This window comes from Phalaenopsis equestris, unplaced genomic scaffold, assembly GCF_001263595.1.
Source record: "Phalaenopsis equestris unplaced genomic scaffold, ASM126359v1 Scaffold199490, whole genome shotgun sequence".
Taxonomy (NCBI): domain Eukaryota; kingdom Viridiplantae; phylum Streptophyta; class Magnoliopsida; order Asparagales; family Orchidaceae; genus Phalaenopsis; species Phalaenopsis equestris.
The window spans coordinates 129,987-135,868 of record NW_018219362.1 but is presented as its reverse complement, the minus strand read 5'-3'; positions in this window follow the sequence as shown (position 1 = coordinate 135,868).

Sequence of the window (5,882 nt, the reverse complement as noted above, 5' to 3'; positions counted from 1 at the left end):
TTGGGGTGATTGTAAAGAGAGAAAAGATTGGAGAGAACTTCTAGTATTTTCTTAGGAAGGATTGAGAAAAAAGTTGTGTTTTTATTTCTTTAGTTTTGTAAAGTTATTTTTATATATGAAATCTCTATTTTATCGTATCCTTCTCATGAATTCTAAGTAGTCTTTTTTATTGATTGCTCTACTTTGAGATATGATTTTTTGAAGAATAGATTTTATTTTCCACTGCGATAAGTAATTAAAATTTTTGATGATTTGAACTCTGATCTTCATTTGTTTTTTGATCTGGCCATATGAAATGTTAAAATTTTGAGAGACATATGATCTTAAATTAAATATGATTTCTAAAACCTAAGGAGAATCACATTTGATTTCATGCGAGATTATTTCATCCATGTGATTGGGTGCAAAAAATAGGGAAATATACTTTGTTGCATGCTGAATTGGAGATTTTAATGTGACAGAATAAAATCCCTAATATAGCCCAGTTGATTGGAAACTAATGCGAGATTGTTAGCCCTCAGAGGAGGGAGTAGTAAGAGTGAGAGGAGGGAGTAGAAAGAGCTATAAAGTGGCAGCCGATATTCTCCCAGCCTAACCACAAAATTAGGGGAAAAACTGTGCTCAGTCAATGTTCTTTATAGCACTCAAAACAGGGTAAGGAATACGATTGCTCCTATTTGGCACAAAATAGTTTTTTATATATTTTTTCAAATGATTTCAATTTTTTCATTCCATATAATCATTATAAATTTGAAATTTCCCTCACAACAAAAACTTTGTTTAATTTTTGTCATTTTAGTAATTTTACTTTTGAAAGTTTAGTATTTAGTTTAGTTTAACTTCTGTAGTCTTACATCTACATTTTCATTAGCATTCACTTGAGAAGTTAATTTTCAAACTTTGCACTTTACTTTTACTTTTATTTTTGTTTTTGTTATGAAATAATTTTCATAATTTACTTTAGGATTTTTCAACATCCCTGCATCATCAATATCTAGGACTTCATTAGAGCCATGTATTACTGGAGCGATACGTATACTTTTGTTGATATGAAAGGGGATTTGACAGTTAAAAAGAGTTTTAAAAGATAAATTATTAATGTAAAGAGTATTTTTGTTGGGATTATATTGCATATTTATCACATATCTCTCGTGTGTAATTTTTTAGTTTTGAAAAGTATTTGCAAATTTGGCACACTAAATTGGCCTGCATCATGTTTTTGGAGCCGTTGTTGGGGAAGTAACAAAAAATATTAGTATTTTTATTTTATTTTCTTTCAAAAAAACGAAAAAAGAGCGTTTGTAGTTTACTTTGAACATTTGCTTTTTTATGTGTGTTTGCTTGTCTTTAATTATCTGCTTTATTTTATTTATGTGTAGTCTAAGATCTGAAAATTTAGTACCTTATGATTCTGAGTTAGAAAGAACTGTTAAAAAAATTTGAAAACATCAAAAAGGGAAAGATCATTTTAGCAAAATGGCTTGCAATTTAAATAATGATGAAAATGAAAACAAACATCATCAGAGACCTTTAAGAGATTATGATAATCCTACAGCAGTTGAAATTCATTTTAATATTCAAAACCCTACTATAGATGCCAATTCATTTGAGCTTAAACCTAATATTATCCAAATGGTTCAAAACAAGCAGTTTGAGGGAGCACCTATTGAAGATCCTAATTTACATCTTACTAGTTTTCTAGAATTGTATGCTACATTTAAATGTGATGGGTTATCAAGTGATGCTGTCACGCTTAGTCTTTTTCCTTTTTTACTAAGGGATAAAGCTAAGATGTGGTTAAACTCATCAGCACCTGGATCGTTCAAAACATGAGGAGAGTTATCATAAAAATTCTTATCTAAATATTTATCACATTCAAAAACTACTAAGCTTAGAAATGATATCACATCTTTTTATCAGTTTGAAAGGGAATCAAATTATGAAACCTGAGCAAGATTTAAAAATCTCATTAGAAAGTGTCCACACCACGCAAACCTAGATTGGTCAATAATTTAAACTTCTTATAATGGGTTGGTTGGATCTCTTAGATCAATAACCGACGCCACTGCTGGTGGATCATTATTGTTAAAATCATTTAGATGAAGCGTATGAAGCATATTCGTTGATGAAGCATATTCGTTAATTGAAGAGATGGCTACAAATAATTTTCAATGGCCCTCTGAAAGGGTAAATCTAAAAAGATTAGTTAGTACTCATAATTCTGATGTTATATTTGTCATAGCTGCCCAAATAGTTGTTATATCAAAGATGATAGATCAAAATATAATGAACTATTCTCAGGTAGTACTTGTTCTTGAAGAAAACCAATTTGGACAAATGATAGAATCTCAACCTTCTTATGAGAATTTAAATGCAATAAACAATCATTCTAACAACCCTTATGTCAATTATTGTAACCCTGGTTAGAAGAGTCTTCTGAAATTTATTTGGAGTAACAATAATTCTAATGCTACAAATCTGCAATGGGGAAACAACACTGTTGTGAACCCATTGGGAAACTCCAACAATCAAGGGAATCCAACTTATAAACCATATTATCTCTAGGATTTAATAATTTGCAGAGTAAGGAGAAAAAGTTATCAATGGAGGAATTGATATTGCAAATGGGTAGTCACTTATCAAGTCAAGGAGCTACTATCAGAAATACAGAAATCAATTGGGATATATTGCTAGTGCACTTAGCAATAGACCTCCAAGAAGATTGCTTAAGAATGTTTAAGTAAATCTTAATGATCAGAACAAAAAGAAAATTAAAGTTATTCAAGTGAGAAGTGGAAAAGAATTAGAAAATAGAGTTCAACAAGAAGTTGAAGTTGAAAAAGATGCGGTGGAAAATGAAAAATCTGGTGAAGATTTTCATTTTGAAGTAGAAAATCCTATTAAACCAATGAAAATCTCTACTGAAAGGCCACTACCTCCTTTTCCTAAAAGGTTGAAGAAGAAAAATAGAGATAATCAAATTTCAAAATTCTTAAAAATTTTAAGGAGATTAATGATAAACATTCCATTTATTGAGGCTTTAGAACGAATGTCAAGCTATGTGAAGTTCCTAAAGGATATTCTTAATAAAAAAAGTAAGTTTGTAGATAATGAGTCTGTTGCACTGAGTGAAGAGTGTAGCACTAAAATTCAGATTCTTGAAAAACTTAAAAATCTTGGAAGTTATACAATTCCTTGTGCTATTGGCAAAAAAATTTATGGAAAAGCTATATGTGATTTTGGAGCCTGTATTAATCTTATGTCGTTATCAATTTTCAAAAGGTTGAGCTTAGGAGATATTTTACCTACAACTATAACTCTTCAGTTAGCTAAGTTAGCTAATCGTTCGATTACCTACCTATCCTAAAGGACTTATAGAAGATGTTTCGGTAAAAGTCAATAAATTTATTTTTCCTGTAGACTTTATTGTATTAGATATGGAGGAATATACAGAAATTCCTATCAGTTTAAGAAGACCATTCCTAGCCACTAGAAGAGATTTAATAAATGTGTAGAAAAGAGAACTAACTATGAGAGTTAGTGATCCAAAGGTTACATTTAATATAGCGAAATCAATGAGATACCCTGCAAAAGAGTAAGAGATTGAATGCTTCAGAATGGATATTAATGATTATTTAAGCGATGAATATTTCAAGAATACTTTTGAAAGTGAATTTGAAAAGGAATATATGAATATCAAGATGAAGATAAAATTTAAGATGAATCTATGGAAATGAGTAAAGAGGATATGGATTTTGTTTAAGAAAGATTTGAAATGATATATCCTATAGAAGGTAACAAGAATTTGATACCATTTATTGAGAAACCTCCTAAATTATAACTAAAAACACTTCCTACACATTTGAAGTATGAATTTTTAGGAGATTTACCTAAATTTCCTATTATAGTTTCCTCAAAAATAACTGACAGGCACAAAGACTAGTTGTTGAAAACTTTAAAAAGATATAAGAAAGACTTTGGATGGACATTAGCTGATATTAAAGGAATCGATCCTTCAATTTGTAAGCATAGAATTTTATTAGAAAAGCAACATAAACCAAAAGCTGATCCTCAAAAGAGATTAAATCATATGATGAAAGAAGTTGTAAAGAAAGAAATTTTAAAATGGTTGCATGTTAGAATAATATATCCTATTTCACACAGTGCTTGGGTTAGTCCTTATCACTGTGTTCCAAAGAAATGAGGTGTGACTGCAGTGACAAATGAGCATACTGAATTAATATCAACAAGACAAATCACTGATTGGCGAATCTGCATAGATTATAGAAATATAAATTTTTCCACCAGAAAGGATCATCTTTCTTTACCCTTTTTGGACCAGATGTTGGGTAGATTTGGTGGCCATAAATATTTTTCTTTTCTAGATGGATATATTAGTTATCATCATATACCTTTCACTCCAAAAGATCAAGGTAAAACAACATTTACTAATCCTTATGGAACTTTTACTTTTCGGTGAATGACTTTTGTATTATGTAATGCACCTGTATCATTTCAAAGATGTATGATGTTAATTTTAAGTGATTTGATTAAAAATGGGATAGAAGCCTTTATGAATGACTTTTCAATATTTGGAACATCATTCAAAATATGTCTCAATATTTTAGAAAAAGTTTTGAAGCATCGTGAAAAGACTAATCAGGTATTAAACTAGGAAAAAAATCAATTTTATGGTTGGAGGAAAAATTATGCTTGGGAATAAAATTTCAGAAAATAACATGGAAGTAGATACTTCAAAAAATATAGGTTATATTGAACCTACCTCCACCTACCACAGTAAGAGGAGTTATGAGCTTTTGAAGACATGCTAGATTTTACAGAAGATAGATTAAAGATTTTTCAAAAGTTACTAAACCTTTATGCCAACTTCTGGAAAAAAGATATAAAATTTGACTTTAATCAAGCATTCCTTAAAGCCTTTGAAACATTAAAGGAAAAATTGATCACTGCTCCTATAATTGTTTCACCTGATTAGGAGAAACCTTCTAAATTAATGTGTGATGCTAGTGATTATGCAATTGGAGTTGTTTTAGGTCAAAGATATGATAAAATTCTTAAAGTTATATACAATGCTAGTAAAACTCTTAATGATGCTCAAATTAATTACACTGCCATTGAAAGAGAGTTATTAGCTATTGTGCATGCTTTTGATAAGCTTACATCATATCTGATTGAAGTTAAATGTGTTCAACATACTGACCATTCGACTATTCAATATTTAATGCAAAAGAAGGAAGCTAAACCCAGATTAATTAGATGGGTGCTTTTGATGCAAGATTTTGATTTGGTAGTAATTGATAGGAAAGGGATTGATAATCAAATTGTTGATCATTTGTTTAGGCTAGAATAAAAAGAAATAGTTGGTTTAGAAAAAGAGATTAGTGAAACAATTTTATTATTAACAACTTTATGCTGTAAAAGGATGGAAAATACCTTGGTATGCTGATATTGTAAATTATATTGTTAGTGGTATTTTACCACATGGATTAACAAAACAGCAGGAAAAGAAATTCATTCATGATGTAAAATCTTATTTTTGCGATGATCCTTATTTATATACGCAATGTAAAGATTTAATGATGAGACGGTGTGTGCCTATAAAGAAATTCATGAAATTATTCCAAAATGTCATGATTTTAAATTTGGAGGATATTTTGGGAATGATAGAACTATTCATAAAATTCTACAATCTGGATTTTATTGGCATACTCTATTTAGACATGCTAATATATATATATATATATCAAAACATGTGATTGGTGTCAGGAGTATGTAATATTTCAAGAAGAAATGAAATGCCTCTAAATTTTAATTTGGAAATTGAAATTTTTGATGCATGGGGATTGGATTTTATGGGACCA